The following is a 19,667-nucleotide window of genomic DNA, read 5'->3' on the forward strand; positions in this document are numbered from 1 at the left end:
TTTCATTTTTTAAAGAGCTTGACACAAGACAAGGAACTCTGCTCATATTCCTTGTTTCATTTTTTAATGAAATTGACACAAGACAAGGAACTGTGCTCATATACATGTTTCATTTGTTTAATGAGGTTGACACAGTAAAAGAACTATCCTCATATTTCTTGTTTCATTTTTTAATGAGGTTGACACAAGACAAGGAACTGTCCTCATTGACCTATTTCATTTTTTAATGAGGTTGACACAGTAAAATAACTATCCTCATATTCCTTGTTTCATTTTTTAACAAGCTTGACACAAGACAAGGAACTATGACCCATAAGTGGTCATGACTTCCAAATGGGAGAACAATTCTCTGGAAGGAATCATTAGAGAGATTTGGATCCAATGCCCCCAGTACATAATGTACAACATCATGGACTTGATCGTCAGTTGATGTAGGTATGGAATGGGTTGCCACATAATTAACCCATGGTGGGGAAGATACCATTGGGACAAAAAGGACCATTTAGGGAAGATGGTTGACTGGAAGCTATATTTGGACCAGGAAATGAAAGTTGGTCAAAGGTGACAATTTTGCCTTCATGCGGGAAACAAATCACTCAAAAGAGTGTTGAAACAATAGCTCCGATGTCATAAAGTTAGTTGTGCCCAAGAAGTAAATTGTAATCTAAAGGGCCTAGGACTACCATCACATTGAGATAAACACTTTTTCCTCCCAAAGTAATAGGTAACTAAGGAAGGATCCTTAATGGCTGAATGGTTCCTTTGTTAAAAGCCAAAAATTTTTGGGTAACAGGCACAAGTGGCAGCGAACTGAGCGCTTGCCAAGAAGTCGAGGAAAGGATACTCACAGATGCACCTTCATCTATAATAGTGCCAGGTACAATCATATTACAAACCTATACTATGATCTAGAAAGGCACATAAGAAGGAAGATGACATCTTTCTAGTCGATTCCAATCAAAGGAAGTGACCAGACTACTTGGAGGGGGTACCCTAGAAATAAGAGAATTAACCCCTTGAGTTATGAGAGCGGGAGGATTTTCCTCCTGTCTTGAGGGAACATGAGGATTGCCCCCAAGCTCATTGAAATCTGAAGAAATGAAAAAAACCTAAGTGGTATAATATTCACTCTCTATGGGAAAGGTACGATTAATTGAAGGTGAAATCGGTTCAACTATTTCCTCAACCTGTGATTGGTTAGATATAGACTCATAGGATTCACATTCAGAGACAGTGACTTTGATCGATGGTTGATTTGGGTCAGTCACTTTATCAACTAGTGAAGGATTAAGGGAGAGTCTCCTGTAACTAGATGGAAGTTGCTACAGAGAAGCAGGATGATTATTCAACACTTTTTTGGCTTCATCCATATAGAGACAAAGGTGAATGAGGTGATTCCCTTCACATAACCTACAAGGAAACTTAACTTTACCCTTTTTTCCGTGAACTTTACTACCACTAGTTGATGGTGTGTCACCAGCATGATCTCCATAAGTTGATGACATAGGGCGATGTGAACAAGAAGACCATTTTTCTAAATCTGAGGAATATCAGGACAATTTCAAAGAAGATGGTCTCCCGTACAAAGTTTGCATGGATATCGAACTTTGTGAGGCTTATCGGACAGTTTCTCATCAAAAGTTGCATTCAAAGCAATGGTTGCTTCGTTGCCCCCCTACTGAATTTTCTTCTTCTTCTTCTTAGCCACCTGGTTACTAGTGTCAATACTTTCACCAGGCGAAGAGGAAGAAGGGGAGGAAGAAAAAACCGAGGAAGAAAGCAAAGGGTCAACTTTAGGATCAACTAGAGGTTGATTTTGTCTAGTTGGAGGAGTACTCGATTGCGGAGAAATCACTAAATTTTGAACCAAGGAGGTTGAAAACAACCATACTGGCAAGCCAATGGTAAATCTCGAAAGGGACAATGTAGCCATATAAGAAGCACCAATATTTCTGAAAGGAGGAAAAGGACTAGGATTCCGATGAAAAGGAATTCCTTTATCGGTAGACTCCGGATTTGTCGCAATATGTCTCAACCTAAGATAAACTAAGGAGCAAGCATGGAAGATGTTATTCGTGGTCAATTAATTTTATTTTAATCAACATAACAAAACAAAACAAAAAAAAAGAAGGATGATTTAGGAAAAAGGATTACAAGCAACTTTGCACTGCAGAATACCTCCTGACGAACCGAGAAGTACAGGCAGGAAATCTCCCTGAATGTTGTGTTCGGTGTATCACATTGTACAAGGTGGCCAACTTAGTTACCTAAGGATGGATAGAAACCTAGTGCTTTCCTCCCATATATACCTGAAAGTACATGGAGGCCCAATCCATATTAGCGCTGTCTAATGCAAAACTGCACAGTGAGAGAATTCCCATATACTTTACATACTGTAACACTGCCCTATATACCCAAAGGTACGTGGAAGAGCTACGATATACTCACATACGTGGAATGACGTATCACACTCGGGATGTATCACAGATAAGTTAGTAACAATTGCTATGTTTTACGATGCCAGAACATGTCTCTGGCCTAGAACCTCTAAATGTTTTGTGTTAGGTGACAATGCTCCATTAGGTTAATTGAAATGATTTTTAAGTTGATATTCTTAACAATTTTCCTTTCAAGGTTCACCATGTGATGTATTTTCAATCCCTAGAACGCAACTAATATTATAAGCATCCTTTTCATTCAATTTTGACAATGAAAACATTAACTAGTGGGAATAGAGCAATCAGATTCTTGTAATCAAAGAACAAAGAACAAAATCTAATGCAATTTCCTTAAACTATTCCTATGAGCACACACAAACTCTTTCAATGCATGATGTAAGTTCTTCTTTCAATTCCCTTAATGTTGAAATGAAGAAAAGGAAACTAATGCACATACAATCGATCAATCTTTTTGCAAGAACGAATACTTTACGACAATTCCTTTCGAAAGAAATGAAGACTTTTACGAAAATTTCTTTTGAACAAAGATTAATCGACTATATTCTAACTTTGACAGTGAATTGATAATGACAAAGAAATCATTTAAGAAACATTAATCAATCAAAGCCAAAGTAGGGCTAGCAAAGGAAATACAATGCTGATTTCAGATACATAACATTCATTAATCATTCAGCAAGCAGAAACAGAAGGAAATTTTGGAAAAAACCCAATTCAAAGGTCGAAATTTGACCTAAGGTGGTTCAATGCAGGTCTGAATGGGAGATAGTGTGCTAAAATGCACTGTCTGTAAGCCAAGGGTGCATTGATCAGCACGTTGTACCTGACCAAGGGTGCACTCCAAAGTAATTGTTACTCTTATATCTCCGCTCTTGGCCATAAACTTACTCTGAATATTGGTTTTGCTTTTCGACCTCAAAAATAAAAAGGGAAAAATGGATAGAAGTTGATAGCCGGAGATCCTATGGTGAAACATTTGAAAGTAAAAAAATGATTGATCAGGAGTGAGTTTTCAATTTTACTTACGAAATTGAATGTGGAAAGAATCTTTAGATCGATATTTCTACTTGAATTCTACCCCCTTCCAGTCCTAAACTTAGATCCTTTTTGGGGCTGAATGCACTAATTTCTCCAAGAGGTAGGAGAAGTCAATCTAGCACAATCTTTTTTCCCTTGGCTTTAAGGGGAGGAAAAAAATTAAAAAAAGGAAAGAATAAGAGCATCTGGAAAAAAACGATTGATTTCTATCAATAGGCTGGCTAAAAAACTAACGCATAAAATAGCTAACACAGGCGCTGTGGAAAGATAGGTCTTTAGATCTTTCATTGTAAATTCTCCTTATTGATCATAATTTGTAAGTGATTCAACCGTATCAATAGTTATGAATCCTAGAGAAAACTCAGAACTGATGAATATATATAATGTGATCCGGGCTGTGGTCCTATTTATAGAAAAGGAAAAAGATGTTTCATCACCATAATGAATAGTGATATTCTAGATAATAGACCCTACATGAAGGCAAGAAAGGTCTACTAGGGTGTCTTAGGATGAAGGTAAACTACCTGGAATGATGATCGTTCCCCAATGGATTTTCCAATCTGTTATGAGGAATTTTGAATCTACAGATAAATACTAATTCCCTAGGTAGGTAGCTATACCTAGAACAACAGATTTAAAGTGCTTATCCTTTTTCTATAGACAACAAATAAGACAAGGGAATCAAAGGACCTACTTGTTCTTTTGATTTCCTTTTGTCTCCTTTGTATGGCTCCTGTCGCTCCTTCTCGAACTTAACTCACTCAAAAAGTACCTGCAAGCATAAATAGAAGACATAGAACTAATCAAAGCAAAATATCTATAGACTATAAGTAAATGGAATCAGATACATTCACACATATAAACATCATATATCAAGATAAGCATATGGAAAAAGGTGTAAACCACTTTATTAAGTAGAAGGAAGAATTAGAACCAAGAAGTCATATCCATTGTCACTCTTCCAGCTTGGGTTCCAACCAACATCACATCAATATCACAACACTCTGGCAGCATAACAATACTTGCTTATAATCTCAATCCTCACACCAACAATACCTCCTTAAAAATTATGAAAGTCTAGCCCTTGATCACATAGATGAGTGCTCAATTTATAGGAAGATGGAGGAGGATAAGGGTATTGAATGGGATTCCAAACTTAGAGTTAATTTCCATGGAGGAAAGGATGAGAGGATAGGAGGTTACTTAACTCATTCCTCATCCATTTTCCAGCTCATAGGAGATGATAAGTGTGGGAATATTCTAGAACACTCAAAAAGATAAGAATATTCCCAAAACCCTATGAAGATTTGACTCAATCTTGCCCAGCACAGGTCAAGGTGGGCATAAGTGATCTACATAGCACCCTTGCATGGGCCGAAGTTCTCTATAGAGCGCCCTTACATGGGCCTACCGGCGCTGGTCCCTCTAGGAGTCATTCAGGATGTCTTCAAGCCATGAAACTGTCAGGGAAGGAGGCATTCAAAGTTTTGACTTGTCTAGGGCATGTAGCAACTTAATTAGGGTTTGATGAGCCCTAATGGTACTAATCTAAATGATGGGATTTATGTGCCCAAATGGATGTATAACGCTCCACCCATCTGGTCAAATACTCAGTTGCGGTGATGATATACTACACACCCGTCTTCTTTCCTGGAGGCCGAATCGGTCCTACAAAATCAATCGCCCATTTCTCAAATGGCTGCAATGACACTTGTGGTTTTAGAGGTAGCTCATCCCTCCACATTGGCCTGACCATCCTCTGACATGCATCGCAAACCCTACAATATTCTTTGGAATCCTTATGCAATGTCAGCCACCACAACCCAACGCGCAAAACATTCTGCGCTATCACTTTTCCTACAAAGTGGAATCCCGCAACTCCTCCATGAGCTTCATCTAAGATACTACTACATCCAAAATCAGGCACATATCGTCGCAATATCCCATTCGATCCCATTTTATACAAGTGACCTGCAATAGCAGTAAAATCTATCACACACACCACCGATTCTTTCTTCTATTGACTCATGTATCCTTTTACAGCTATTCCCATAGTCAGGAAGTGGATGATGTCTACAAAGTGATTGCTTGTGACGTACACTGCAAATAGATGTGTGTTAGGAAATCATTCCTCCAAATTATTAGGTTCCTCTCCTATTTCAATGCGGGACATATGATCTGGTCTGACATTCAATTGTCTTGGCTTCACAATGACTTCAAAATCATACTTCTGAAACAAAAACAACCATCTACATATCCTCGGCCCCCTCCATAACATAGGCTTGTTGACCACGTACTTTAATGCATAATGGTAGGTATACATCTTGAAGTGTCTACCTAACAAGCAATCCCTGAACTTCTAGAGCACGTACACCATAGCCAACCCTTCGCACTCCATCATCGAATAGTTCTTGTCAGCCTTCGATAGCTTCCTGATCACAAATACGATTGGGTGATCCAGTTCTCCTTCATTGGCATGTGTTAGTACTTCCCCTAGCACAATACATGACACATCCACATGCACATGAAATTCCTACTTCCAATCTAGGAAGACTAGGATCAGTGTGGTGAGCATTTTTTCTTTCAATACATCCAGGCTCTCCTAACATTCTTCATTCCAACAAAATGTAGCATCCTTCTTCAAAAAATTTTCCATCGACACGGTAATCTGAGTGTCTAGTCATTTTAATGTCTTAAATTGCTCTACATAAATTATCAATTCGGGTATCGTAAACTGATGAAGTGTGGTGCACCATATGTGCTTAGTTAACCTTTTGCTTACTTCGTTGTTTTATAGATTTTATTTTGTTTTGGGGTTTTGTTTTTGTTGGTTTCCTAAAGTGTCTAATGCAAATGGAAATCCTATTATAAGGTCTTAAGAATACTTTTAAAGGACAAGTATGGATAGAGATTTCAAGAGAAGGCCTATGTCCCTAATCGTAACTTCCAAAACTTAGCACTTCAAAAGATCTCAAAACATGTTATTGATGGAATTAGTACTTAAACAAAAGTGTAAATATGCAGCTACTTTAATCAAAATAGAATGCAACAACCAATCAATGAGCTAGTGACTATGAAACCCAGTATCCTTACTGCTATATAAAAAGAAAACTGAACTTAAAGCAATTCAAAAACTGTAAGCAAAGTAAACTAAATCATATTACATCAACCCATATTCTGACCCCTCACCTTTCGACTTGCTCTGGCTATAGGAGGCAATCATAAACAAATTGAGTAATCTGATATCTAAATTGCATAAAATGAAACTAAGATCAAACTACGCATTCATACTCAATCCCTCACCATTCGACTCGCTCTAGCTATAGGAGGTAACTGAAAGTTACATGAGTAATCTAATCACTAACTTACAGAAAAGTAAACTAAATCATATTACATCAAATAATATTCTGATTCCTCACTATTTGAGTCGCTTGGCTATAGGAAGGTAATCATAAACAAATGGAGTAATATGATATCTAAATTTCATGAAATGAAATTGCATAAAATGAAACTAAGATTAAACTACTCATTCATACTTCAATTCGTGAAAATGACATAAGTAATCTAATCACTAACTTATAGGAAAGTAAACTAAATCATACTACATCAAATAATATTCTGATTCCTCACTATTTGAGTCGCTTGGCTATAGGAAGGTAATCATAAACAAATGGAGTAATATGATATCTAAATTGCATGAAAGTAAATGAGCAAAACAAAACTGAAAGAAATAACAACACTGGAATTAGAACTCAGAAAATAAATTGGCAGAAGGACAAGATGATTCCATCATGTCATTAGTCATTAAAAAACTATGTGCATTACTAATCTACAATCAACCGGTTGAACAAACTTGCATGAATTAAAATTGCATGAATGAAAAATCTAATCTATCAAACTTGAAAGCAATCAAATGACATAATGAAATCAAAGCAAAATTTACGAAATGAAATCTACTCTACCTTACATTCTAATATGCTCCATGACATCTACTTCGCATCTCCTTCCATGTTGAGAACATCAAAGCTTTATTCAAATTATTCAAAATTACAAAGTACAACAAAGCTCTCCAAAGCTTTCAAAAGCCATCAAGGAAGAACTACAAACTCCAAGCTAAAGAACTCACAAGCTAAAAGACTAACAAGCTCCAAACTCTAAGCTAACAAATGAAGGAGAGAGATCTCCTATTTATACAAAAATATGAGAAGCCATCTCATTAATGAGAGTCCATGAATCTCTCCCTCTACCTATAGAGTCCTAATCAAAATAGGAACTGATAAGACACATGTCTTCTTAGAGTTACAAAACAATTAGGAGATGTGACACATATCCTCATGATCCCATGATTCTTTCCACTCAAATTCGAATTTGGCCTTAGAGTGCCACATAAGGGTCTTCTAGAAGCCTCCTTTCAACCTACACATGTCAACAATCTCAACCCATTTGTTAGGTATAAGCATATGCACATTATTTTCTAATTTTTAACCACAAATTCACTTAAAAGGTTTAGAATTAATAAAGATTGGAAAAACATAAATTTGGCACAATGATAATGAAAGTGGGATGAATGTGGTGACATAGAGTGAAAATAGAGGTGATATAATGGACATAATAGTGAAAGTGTAATGGAAATGAATGAAATTTTCAAGACTCAACACTGAGCATAACTCTTGATGAAATTTCAATAATAACCAGTATGACCCAGTGTTGCACATGACTTTTTAACACTTCTTGGCGCCTCCAAATTGATTATAACCACAATCTTTGTTGGTTCCACCATTAATCCTTGTCTGCACACTACATGACCTAACAAGATTCCAAAAGGGATGCAAAATAAACACTTCTTTATGTTTAGCATAATCTGATACCTATGACACATATCTAGCATCAAGCGCAAGCTAGCTACATGGTGCTTTACAAGCCCAAAATTGTCCAATCATCAAAGGATACCTCCAAAAACTTTTGAATAAAATCTTTGAATGCCACAATGACTACATGCGAAAAGATTGCTGGTGCATTCTTAAGCCCAAAAGGCATTACAGTATACTAAAAGCATCCCCAGTTGGTTGTCTTACTCCTATTTTCTGGTGTGATATTTATCTGATGATATCCATAGAACCCATCAGTAAACAAATATGCTTCCTGTCCACCAACATTATTCGATACCTCATCTGTGAACTAAGTTGGAAAGGGATCATGAAAACAAGCATCATTCAGTTTCTTGAGATCTATGCAGATCCTTATCTCATACTTCTACTTCTTTTCCTGAACTACCATGGGGCTTACCCAATCAGACTCCTCCACTGGTTCAATAATACCCGCTGCCAACATCTTGTCCAATTCCAATCAAACCTTTTCCTTGTACTTAGGATTAAGGCGATAGGGCCTCTTCTTCACAAGTTTCACATCTGGATTCAACATTATCTTCATCAATCTTAAATATCCTATTATCCCCTTCAAATATAAAAATTTGTAGAGAAAAAATCTTGATACTCGTGGAGAAACTCAGTGACCATATCCACCGTAGCATCATCCCAGTAGTCCCCTATCTTCACAAACTTCACCTCTGCCTCTGTTCCAATGTTCACTTGTCTGGTTTTTAGCGGCGTGGTGATATCTGGATTCTCTATCTGTAGCCTCTCAACTTTGCGGTGACCTTCTGTCTTTGGGATATTAATGTTCCTTGCATCCTCCTGTTCTTCTTCAACAATCAAATTGTAGCACTCCAGTGCATGGCATAGCTGGGTGGTCCAATCTGGTTGAATCAAATCCAAGGGGTACTGTGGTATTCTGAAGATCGTTGCTTTGAGCTCCTGCAATGCTTCATCGATGCACTAAAATCCATCCTCAAAGATGAATTTCATTAGGAACCCCTGCCTCAAAATATCCCATTCATCTGTGCCGTGGTGGAGCTTTGTTTCTAGGTACCAATTCATTGGTGTTATGTCTAAAGTGTGACAGAACAGATGCACCCACTACGGTTGTAGTTCTGCTCCATAAGAATTAGCCCATTTTGCTAAGTGATCATGCAAATCACTCCTCCCATTGTATGTCTCTGTCAATCGCACCTTTGGGCAACCAAACTACACCCTCATCATTCTTATGTGTTCACACCATCCATCAAAATTGTCTTTATGGGTACCCCACCATCTTGCGAGCGTAGTGCACAACGCCAAATCCATTGCTTGGAAGTGATGATTCTTAGGAACTTCCCTTTCAAATGGATCCAAAAATTTATGAACATCAGTTAAGCCATCATAATAAGGAAAACTTATTACCTTTGATGATACATAATGCAAGGATTTAGTCATCATGTTACAGTGCAACGTAGATACTTCGTGCAATTGATTCTTCCAGTGTTCTATTTTCTCATCTAAATCTGATGTGCAGGAGCTTTTGTCGTCCCATGCAATATGTCCATCATTCATCCGATTCACCCAATATTGATCTGACACTGTTATCTTATAAATCTGGTCCAAATTATCATCACTTTCCTAATTGTGGACCAGTTCAGTATAGCATGGTCCTTCTGCAGGATCCAAAGGTACTACTACGTGGAGCGATTTTCTTTCAAATAACATCATCCATCTCTTAAAATTGATCACCCCATTCATTTCAATAGCCCAATCGATCCCAAGGAGTGTGGGGTAGGGATTGCTATCATCGATAATCTCTATCACTTCGAAATAAGCCAATGCGATCATGCCTTCAATATCTACTGTCACTCCCTGCAATCTTCCCATTGGGATAATATTTTTTGATTCACCATCCTCAATTGAATCGAAGACCACTACAACACAGGTCTCCCCATTCTCTCCCATGTCTGATTAGGCCAAACATTCGCATTTGACCCAAGATCTAGAATAATTTGTTCCATTTCATACTCTCCTATTTGTGTGGTGAGACTCATCTCATGCCCTATTCTTGGCTTATGCTTACCAATTTTCCTTACCATGTGCAGTCCCTCAGGAGAATTTTCTTTACCAACACATTTATTGATCAACTCCTGCAATCCTTTTACAGCCTTGCTATCGCGTATCAGCTTCATACAAGTCTCCAAAAAGGTAGTAAGCATGGATGGGTCCATTTCTTCATATTGCTTACCTTGACCTCCTGAGGTAGAAGCCTCAGTGAAGCTTTTCTTTGCTTCCATGAAGGTCTCTTTTGCACACTCTAAATCAAAGCCAACCTCCTTCTCTAAGGCTTTTCCGACCAATTCACTTTCTTTAGGCTACTTTCCCTTATCCTCACTAGTCATCATTGCACTTCGCAGCACGATATTTACATTAGGATCCTCTTCACGGGGTTCAGCCCTCATCATTTGCAGGTTCTAGGTAGGCTGCAGAGGTTGCGTCCCCTTTTCTTGCATCTTATCTATTAATACATGGCAGTCCTCTATCGCATGGTCCAACTGAGTATAGTATTGACATGACAGGCGCGTCAAGTTCATACATTCTTGTGCATAGTGTCCTGGCCATCCACAATTATGGCAAATAACTTGTTCGTGACCTCTCGCAGGTCCTCCTCCGCCTCGACCTCATCCATGCCCCTGAGTTTTAGTATGCATCCAATACACAGGTATTCTCTCCATCATTAACTCATAACTACAACAATTGTGCTCATCATGACCTATTGATTTGAAGAAGTTACAGAAGAGCTATTGCGTTGTTTGTACAAATTTCTCCAGTGGGTGAAAATCATCTGTCACATGTTTTCCAACTACCTGACAGATAACACACCAGAATGCAGGCCATGTACTTAGCCCTGCTTAAGCTTCAGGTCTCAGAGGCATCGACCGTCTTCCTACAATGTAATTCTCGAAGATAGGGCAATGATCTTTATCATGCCCCTGACTCTTACATTTCAAACACCAAACTTCTTCGCGTACTTCTGGCCGAGATGCTCTATCCTTCTTCAGACTTTGGAACTGTAGGCAAAGATTCTCCAACTCTGCATGAACCTGCTGAACTCCCAAAGCATCATCTTGGATTGGTGTCTCATGCAATCTCATCGCAATCTCCAGCAATTTCTCTTGGGTCCCAATCTTTTTCTATGATAAAGCAACCCTTAAATGAGGCAAGAGCAAAGCCACAAACCATTCGCAGTGCTTCCCATCTATAAGATTCATGTTAGCTTTGTGGATCTTCCATTACAATCTCTGATCCAACTCCTAGGGTGTCTTTCCAGGCTTTATCATGATTTCCTTGAATCCCACGATTGATTGTGCTTCAGAATTGGGTCTACTGAATTCGTTATTCAGCACAGTCTAAAGGTATACATGTAGCTGTTGGGTAATCAGTGCAATACTTAATGTACCATGTTAGCACGTGATCCTGTAAAGCTGTAACCAATGTTGCTTTCTTCATATGATCATCTGTAATGTTCTGGGCTTGCCACATAGCCTTCACAACAAACCAAAACTAGTTCAGGTCCTGATTTCCCAAGCCCTTGAAAATGGGAAACTTCACTGTATTCGCCATATTGAATGGTGGTGGAGGTGGTGGTGGTGTGGGCGAAGGTGTATGCGGTGGAGGTGAATATGGAGGTGGTGTGGGTGGATGGGGTATTTGTGGGAAACCTTGCCTTATTAACTGGACATCACTCTACGATGAAGCCTATGCTGCTTCTTTTTTGTCACTTAGGGGAGGCTCAATCAGTGGGATATATTCAAGAATTGTTCTCCTTCTATCCCTAAATAAATTTTCACTTCGTGTAGCTCCAAACATAAAGGTAGTTGCATAACCTTATTTTCACACAAGAGCATTTTAATCCAAGTATTCAAAGATCTAAAATACTTACCTCATGATCCCTTGAAGAAGCGTCACTCTACTTCATTGTAGCTGACCAAGGTATGGACCACGAATTCTGTCACAAATCCTCCGATGACACGATCAAGCCAGCGATCGATAATGTGCAAGATCTTATCTTCAGAGGCTTCCAATCTTTGCACTAACTTTGGGGTCCACACTATTGGACCGTCAAGCCTCGACCTTCCCTATTCATCCACTAATTTAGCAAGCCACTTGTATAGCTCGATCGAGAAGGAACAAAAGAAAATTTTGTGGATCTCTATGTACAGGTACCTTTCCAACCACTGTTCTTTCTTTAATCGCAGATTTCTGTTTTCTTGTGCCCTGAATTCTTGGATCTTTCTATCTAACCAATCTTCAATTTCCTTCCTAGTTGGATTCCAATGATGCGACATCACACATCTCTTTATGCAGATCTCAGTCCCAAAAATAGAACCATTTTTTGGCTTAGTGGGTTGTGACCCAGGTTCAAAGTTAAGTTTTTCAAACAAATCCCTACACTACTGGCCCTTTCGGCATCAACCCATGGAGCGCGGATTGAAGTCTCACCTGAAGTAGTATGGGGGGATACTGGAACCAAGTTTCTACACCCAGAGATGGTTCTTATGTTGTTTTATACCCTAAACCTGCCTTCTCATAGATTGATAAACTCTTAAGGCTTATTGATACCACTTACTCTTGCCAACCTCTATACCTTTGCGAAGGTCCACGACAGTCTTTCGTGGACCTTAAATAGGTGATTCAACCACTTACGCGCCTCTGTAATCACTCCTACTTTTGCATTTACCCAGATTGTCTTAAGTGTCTGATAACTTTACCATGCATTAAGATATTCTTCGCATATATAGATATTATTACATGCGTACTTATAATAATGTAAAATATGCAGACTCACGCATAAATACAGTATTAAATCATAAACCTTTATTCATTATAACATAAACGCATTAAATCATAATAGAAATAAATGGAAAAAACACATATATTTCCAAAATATTCTCTTTATTGATACTTTGGTTCTGCTTACAGACTCGAGACTACCCTGCACACTTAGCTATAGGGGTCCACATACTCAGCTGCGGCCTCTACTTTAGGCCTCTGCGTACACATATATAGAGCCTCTCCTCTAATCTAAGACTATTCGTTCTTCACTTCTTAATGACCCATTAAATTCATTCTTCCCTCCTCCCTTATGCCTTAGACTCTCTAAGACTCTCCTTTTTATACAATCCCATGGTTTGCGGACCATGGGTAGATCTACTAAAGTTGACACAACTTACATAAAAGAAGTGTAAAGCCATTTATGACACTTAAATATCTATGCACTCAGGGACCAAAACTTGCAGAGACTTTACACTTTAAATTAAAAAAAACTTGGGCTTTCTGCCCCAAAACTTGGGCTTTTGCCCCAAAACTGATCGTAGGGGACCCTGTCCCAACACCAAGAGTGAAAAAGGAAGAATATATAAAAGATCCGTGGGTGAAAAACTCCTTTAAGGGGCCTAGGGAAGACATGCAGCTTGAAAACCTCTCTTGAGGCAGCCTATGTGTCCCTCAAAAAAGAGAAAAAGAAGAAGAGAAAAAATAGAGGAGAATGTCATGAGAGGGCTCTACAACCTGTCCATTAATATTTTTTATCATTTTAGAGGTTTTGAGGATAGTGGCGAATTACAGAGCTACATGGACAACATGCTCAAGTTCCATTCAAATTTTCCCTCCATCCACTCCATACCATCCATGAAAACCATGTCCTCACCACTCTAACCCATCCTCGAAGCTCAAAAACCCGTTTTCAGGCCCTCTCTAGATTGCTACAGGAAGCCTGTAACTGCTACAGGAAGATCCTGTAGCACTATGGGAAAGTCCCAAATTTCTACTGCAAGAGGATTTTTTTGGGAAAATCATCATGAATTATGTACTCAAGGTTAATTAGGGTCCTCCCACCTTGATCCACCACTAACCCATCCTCCATTCATCAATGATTGAAAAAAAACACTACCTTTCAAAACTAACCCTAAGCTATGTCTCATCCATTCTTTTTTCTTTAGAAAAAACATAGAGGGAATTCCTTCCATTTCCATAGCCCTTCACTACTCAATTAGGGCCCTAACATCATCCTTCAAACTGCCTACACTCTTTCTCATCATTCCCCTAAAGTTGAAAGCCCTTGAAAGATAAAAAGGGTTGTTACAAGATTTCCTGTAGCAGTCTGTGCAACTATTGTAGACAAGCTTAATGTATAGTATTCCCTTCCCATCAATTTTCCTAGATGATACCATCATTCTGAAGCACCCCTCCACTCGAAGCAGGAATTTACGACAACAACAGTAGCAATTGGGATATTAGCAAAGCGCCTGCACACATGAACAAAAACAATAGTAAAATACACAGGAGCAAAGAAAGTATACACGGGAGAAAAAAAGACAACATGATAACTCCTTGAGTAGCAGCAGAAAGATCCAACACTCCAACATGCATCAATCAAGCATAAGGTAGGCATAGGTATGGTAACCTCTAAGCTCCTACCTAGATGTAAAATAATTAAAAATTTATGAATGTCGAGGTAAGGTCTTTTTATAAGCTGGAGGTGGCCAGTTAACTTGGCCACCCTCGGTAACTGAAAGAGAAGTGATTTATCACTCATCATGCAACCCGAGAGTGTCACATCAGTCAAGATCAGTTAAAGGGAGTGGGTGTTGATTATGAGGGAGGAGAGAATAATCACTCCAGGTGAGCCAACGGTCCAAATGAGCAAAACTTGTACTACTTCCAAGTTATCACAATGATTCGATCCCTAGCCAAAAATAACATATAACGTATCAAAGGTCAAATTCTCTTGCATCTTCGCTCATTTCAAAATTAGTTAATGTAAGGATGATCCTGAGAAGCTATCAAGAGGAGTCGAACCCTACTTTGTCATTCCTATTAGGAGACAACTACAGGAAGCTACATGAAGCACAAAAAATGTCTACAGGAAGCCTCCGAGGGTGCAAGAACATTTCCTAGGATCAATTTGGTCTTCAATTATCATTATAATAGGCCTTATGGTGAAACGTTAGTGGCCACTCTCATTCTTCTGTCCATGATTTACATGTTGGTGCACCTTAAATTCTCTTAGTAATATCAGTCATCTTGTGGAATAAAAGAGTTTTTTTGGCTATAAAGTAGAGGGGATATACATAGTTATCATCAACTAGAGATTCCAACCCTCTGCTCCCTTTGCATTCATATCAGAGCCTATCACAGGAAGAAACCCTCCTACACCTAGTTGAAAACATAAAAGAAGATGGGAGGGGGATTTAATAGGAGAAGCTACAGACACTAAGAGAATTCAGCTTCACCCCCCTATAGTAGACATTTTCAGAAGGCATCAATGGTTAGGTTTCTTTGAGCTGCTAAAGGGATATGATGATGACATCACTTAGGAATTTTCCATGGCCCTAAACTCTTAGGTAAGTGCTAGTGCCACCACTATGGTGAGAGGATTATCCATTACTATCATCCTTGAGCTAGTTAGTAGGGTGACAACCCTTCCCCTAGGGGTCCAATGGAGAAAATAAGACAAGTCCAGGAGTGCCATTGCCAAGAAGAATTTATTCACTACTAATGAGGAGCCTATAGAGGATAAAAATGGAGTTAGAAGGGAGAGGCTACCCTATCCCTTGGATGAGGTGACCTACCATATCCTTAAGTTAATCTCTTGTGAAGGAAGACTGGGTGTAGTCTATGGATACCAGTTCAGACTACTCCATGAAATGAGATTTCAAGCAAGATTTCCCATAGCACAAAGACTTAGCGTGCCTTATTTCCTCCTACAGTCCATCATGGACATGATCAAAAAGGTGAAAGTGGGCAAGCAACAACACCTAGGCCACCATGGCCTCATTAAACTAATAGTGGAAGATGCTTTGAATAAATTAAGGGTTCCTATCCTATGGTCCACATTCAGGGATATGGACAGAGAAGACTTCCTTGACACTAAAGTCCTCGAACTTTGTGAGACCCCAGCCTCTAGTGCTGAAGGAGAAGAGGCAGAGGAAAAAGAGCAAGAAGAGGCAGAAGTAGAAGAGGAAGAAGAGGCAAAGAAAAAAATGGAGGAACCAGAAAAAAAGGAAGAAGTTGAGAAAGGGAAAAGTGAATAAGAAGAGGAGGATAAGTAGGAAGAACCAAGCCTTGAGAAAACCATTTCACCTAGAGAAGGAGAGGTTTCCCCAGAGCAGAAACGTTTGTCTCCTGGACCCACTGAAAAGGAGGCAGCTGCTACCCTAGCTGCCTTGAGCACACTAATCAAACCTAAGAAGAAAATGAAGATGCAAACTCCCCTCTACTTTAAAACAAGGAAAAACACTAGGATTAAACAGGGGAAGCCTTAAATTCCCACAAAAACCCTATTAAAATTGAAGAATCACCAAGTAAAAGATAGGAGCTAGAACCCATTAAAAAGAAAGTTGAGGAAGTCACATTTGCTAAAGCCATCTAAAAGACTCCCATAACTTATGTAAGCAGGCTTTTACTAGATCAATCTCCTCTAAGCAACCCAAGGCACCTACTGCACTCTAACAAAAAGGAAAAGGGAAGCTAAAGGAAAAAAAAAGTTGACTACAAGAAACATAGAAAGTGCTACATGAAGAGCAGAAAATAATACATGAAGAGAAAAAGGGGTAGAAAGAAGGGAAAGAGGCAACACAACAGTTACATGAGGGGGAAGCTTCTCCAAGAACATTTGAAAATAATCTTCTAGAGATAAAGGAGCCTATTCCACAACTCAATTTGAGCTCCTATTACAAGTTCATTGAAGGAGGCAGAGTGATCCCACAACAAATTCTAGTCCCTCTCTTCTTTGGAATTGAAGCAGAAAGAGGAAGGACACATTGATGGATGCAGATTTCTAAATTCAAGAAGGTGGAAGATGTGGGAATTATGGAAGAAAATATCCTAGTAATGGGCAAGGAGTTGAGTGAGTTAAGGGATAAAGAGTACACAATGAGAACACAGTTGCAGGTAGAAAATAGATGGTTGAGGAAGAAATTGCAAGAGAAGGAAACCCAATTAGCCACAATGGCAAGCCTCTCGATGGAGGCACTATAATGCAGAATGTCGTCCAAATCCTATGAAATTTTCTTCAAAGATCAGTGGATGCAGTTCTAGATCAGGACATTAGCACAACATGGGTCTATGCCATTCAAAGACTACAAGAAGTTCACTGAGTCGTGTGACAAGAGTAGCATTGAAGACAAAGCCAAATTAGCTGAATTCTACCTGAATCACCTCACCTTAACTGATATGAATGTTTTGGATCCCAATGAAAAATTGGGAGACTTGCAGATGACGGCCCTTGCATCTTGGATAAAACATGAGGAGTCCAGATCTGAGGAGGTGAGGAAAGTACTAGATAAAGAATAAAAAGAACCCCTCTGCATCAGGGTAGAGTAGATAAGGTCCATGATTGTAATCAACACTCACAACATCATTTCCAGTGATGCTAAACTAGCACCTAAATACCTTTCCACCCAAAGAGTAGGCCATCTCCCACATTGAGGACACTGTAAGGATCTTAGGGACAAAGAGCCATAAAGAATGTCAGAGAAGATGGAATACCCTACCACATAGTCTCTAGATAAAGGAGTATCACTCTCTTGAAAGGTTGAGGAATGCATTGGATAAAACACCTTTGTACAAAAGGGCCATGAAAATATTGAAGATCAACTGGATTCAACTTAGGCTCAGTCCAACTTTACTATTAGGTTTACAAGAAGGAAGGAATGAAGAAGAGGAAAGGAATTAGTGGGAAGACATAGAGAAAAATGTAGGTTTCTATCCTCAGGAAGGCACAACATCTGCATAACCTTGGGATGTCAGAGAGGCCACTAGGGCCATGAAGGACATCGACATTGATGACTAGGTTTATTAGATGACGAGAAAAAAGTTTAGTAGGGAGGTGATGATAAGGCTCAGTAATAGGTATATTATATGGGTCACAATGCCATCCTCCAACTTATTAAATTATCTTTTTCTCACATTTATCTATAAATTTTGTTATATTATGCTTAGTGTGAGGAGTAAAGATGTTTTTCTATGTCATTTGGCCTAATGTGTGTTAAATGCAAGAATTGGAGAAATTTTGAGTTGATTTAAGTGCAGAAACTTGGAGTAGACAAGAAAGAGAGATTCTAGGAGGTGGTCCACCTCCTTAACTCCTCCAATCAGTTGAATATCCCCCACTCTATCTCATCAACTCAGTGTCATTGGCAGCTAAGAAGGCTGAGTTCATTGGCATCTGAGCTAGTGCAAGTCAAAGAAGAGTTAGATTCACCTATTCTCGAGTTAGGGAGCTATTCATAGCTCCACTTTTGTATAAATAAACAAGCTAAGGGACTCATTAGGATTCAAAATTTTATTATAGCCAAGAAGCCATTGAGATGAAGCACATTTTACTATTATTTTGATGATGTATTTGAAACTTTTTGAATGATAATGAGAAGTTCTATTTTGATGCAGCACTGAGTTGACTCATAGGGCTAAATCTCTTCGGTTAGGGCTCAACCCTAGCAATAGAAGTTCCTCTCTTGTATCTATATTCTTAGTCTAGAATGTAGATTAATTATTGAATTTTATTCATGTTTCTTTTAGCTTAGAAGATTGATTAAGATGTTTCTTATTCACATTTACTTTAGCTTAGAGGGTAAATTAGTTGTTGCAATTTAGTAAGGAAAAATCTATCAAAAAGCTTGTGATAGTGACCCATATCTCATCTCCCTCATGGGATCATGATTATAGGACCCCACTATCACAACCCAAAAATAGAGTGTGATTTCCTGTTCATTGCATAAATCAGGTTTTAGCATTGGTTAGATAGTTGTTTATGATTTATTGGAAATATTTGCATTTGTTATTTTTCTTCTCATGATTTATGTAGCTTAGAAGGTAGTTCATTTCATATATCAAGTTCTTAGCATTAGTTAGATAAGATTTTCCAAATTCAATTCATATTTTCCACATTGACTTGTAATAATTTGCAAATGAAAAGAGAAATAGGTGTATGTGTTATTACGAGGTTGTTGGATCTATAGGAAAGGACCCCTTTCACCAACTCCATTTTGGTCTTCTACACCTTTTGATGCATGCCAACCCATGTTCTAGATCTCTATTTTTCAGTCACTGTGAGCAGCCATCTTAGCCCAAATCCAACCTTCTTAAAGTACTGGCCTTGGCTAAGGGTGTTTATCACCTTACCTAAATTTTCCAAAACTTTCATACAACCTTCCAACACTTCATCTCACCATTCTTACCCTCCAAACCCTCTCAGCCAACTTCCTGTAGCATTTCAGAACATCCTGTAGTAGTACATGAATCCTGTAACAAC

The sequence above is a fragment of the Pinus tabuliformis genome, chromosome 7, assembly GCF_031772625.1.
Source record: "Pinus tabuliformis cultivar Carrire ecotype Pingquan chromosome 7, CPIR1, whole genome shotgun sequence".
Taxonomy (NCBI): domain Eukaryota; kingdom Viridiplantae; phylum Streptophyta; class Pinopsida; order Pinales; family Pinaceae; genus Pinus; species Pinus tabuliformis.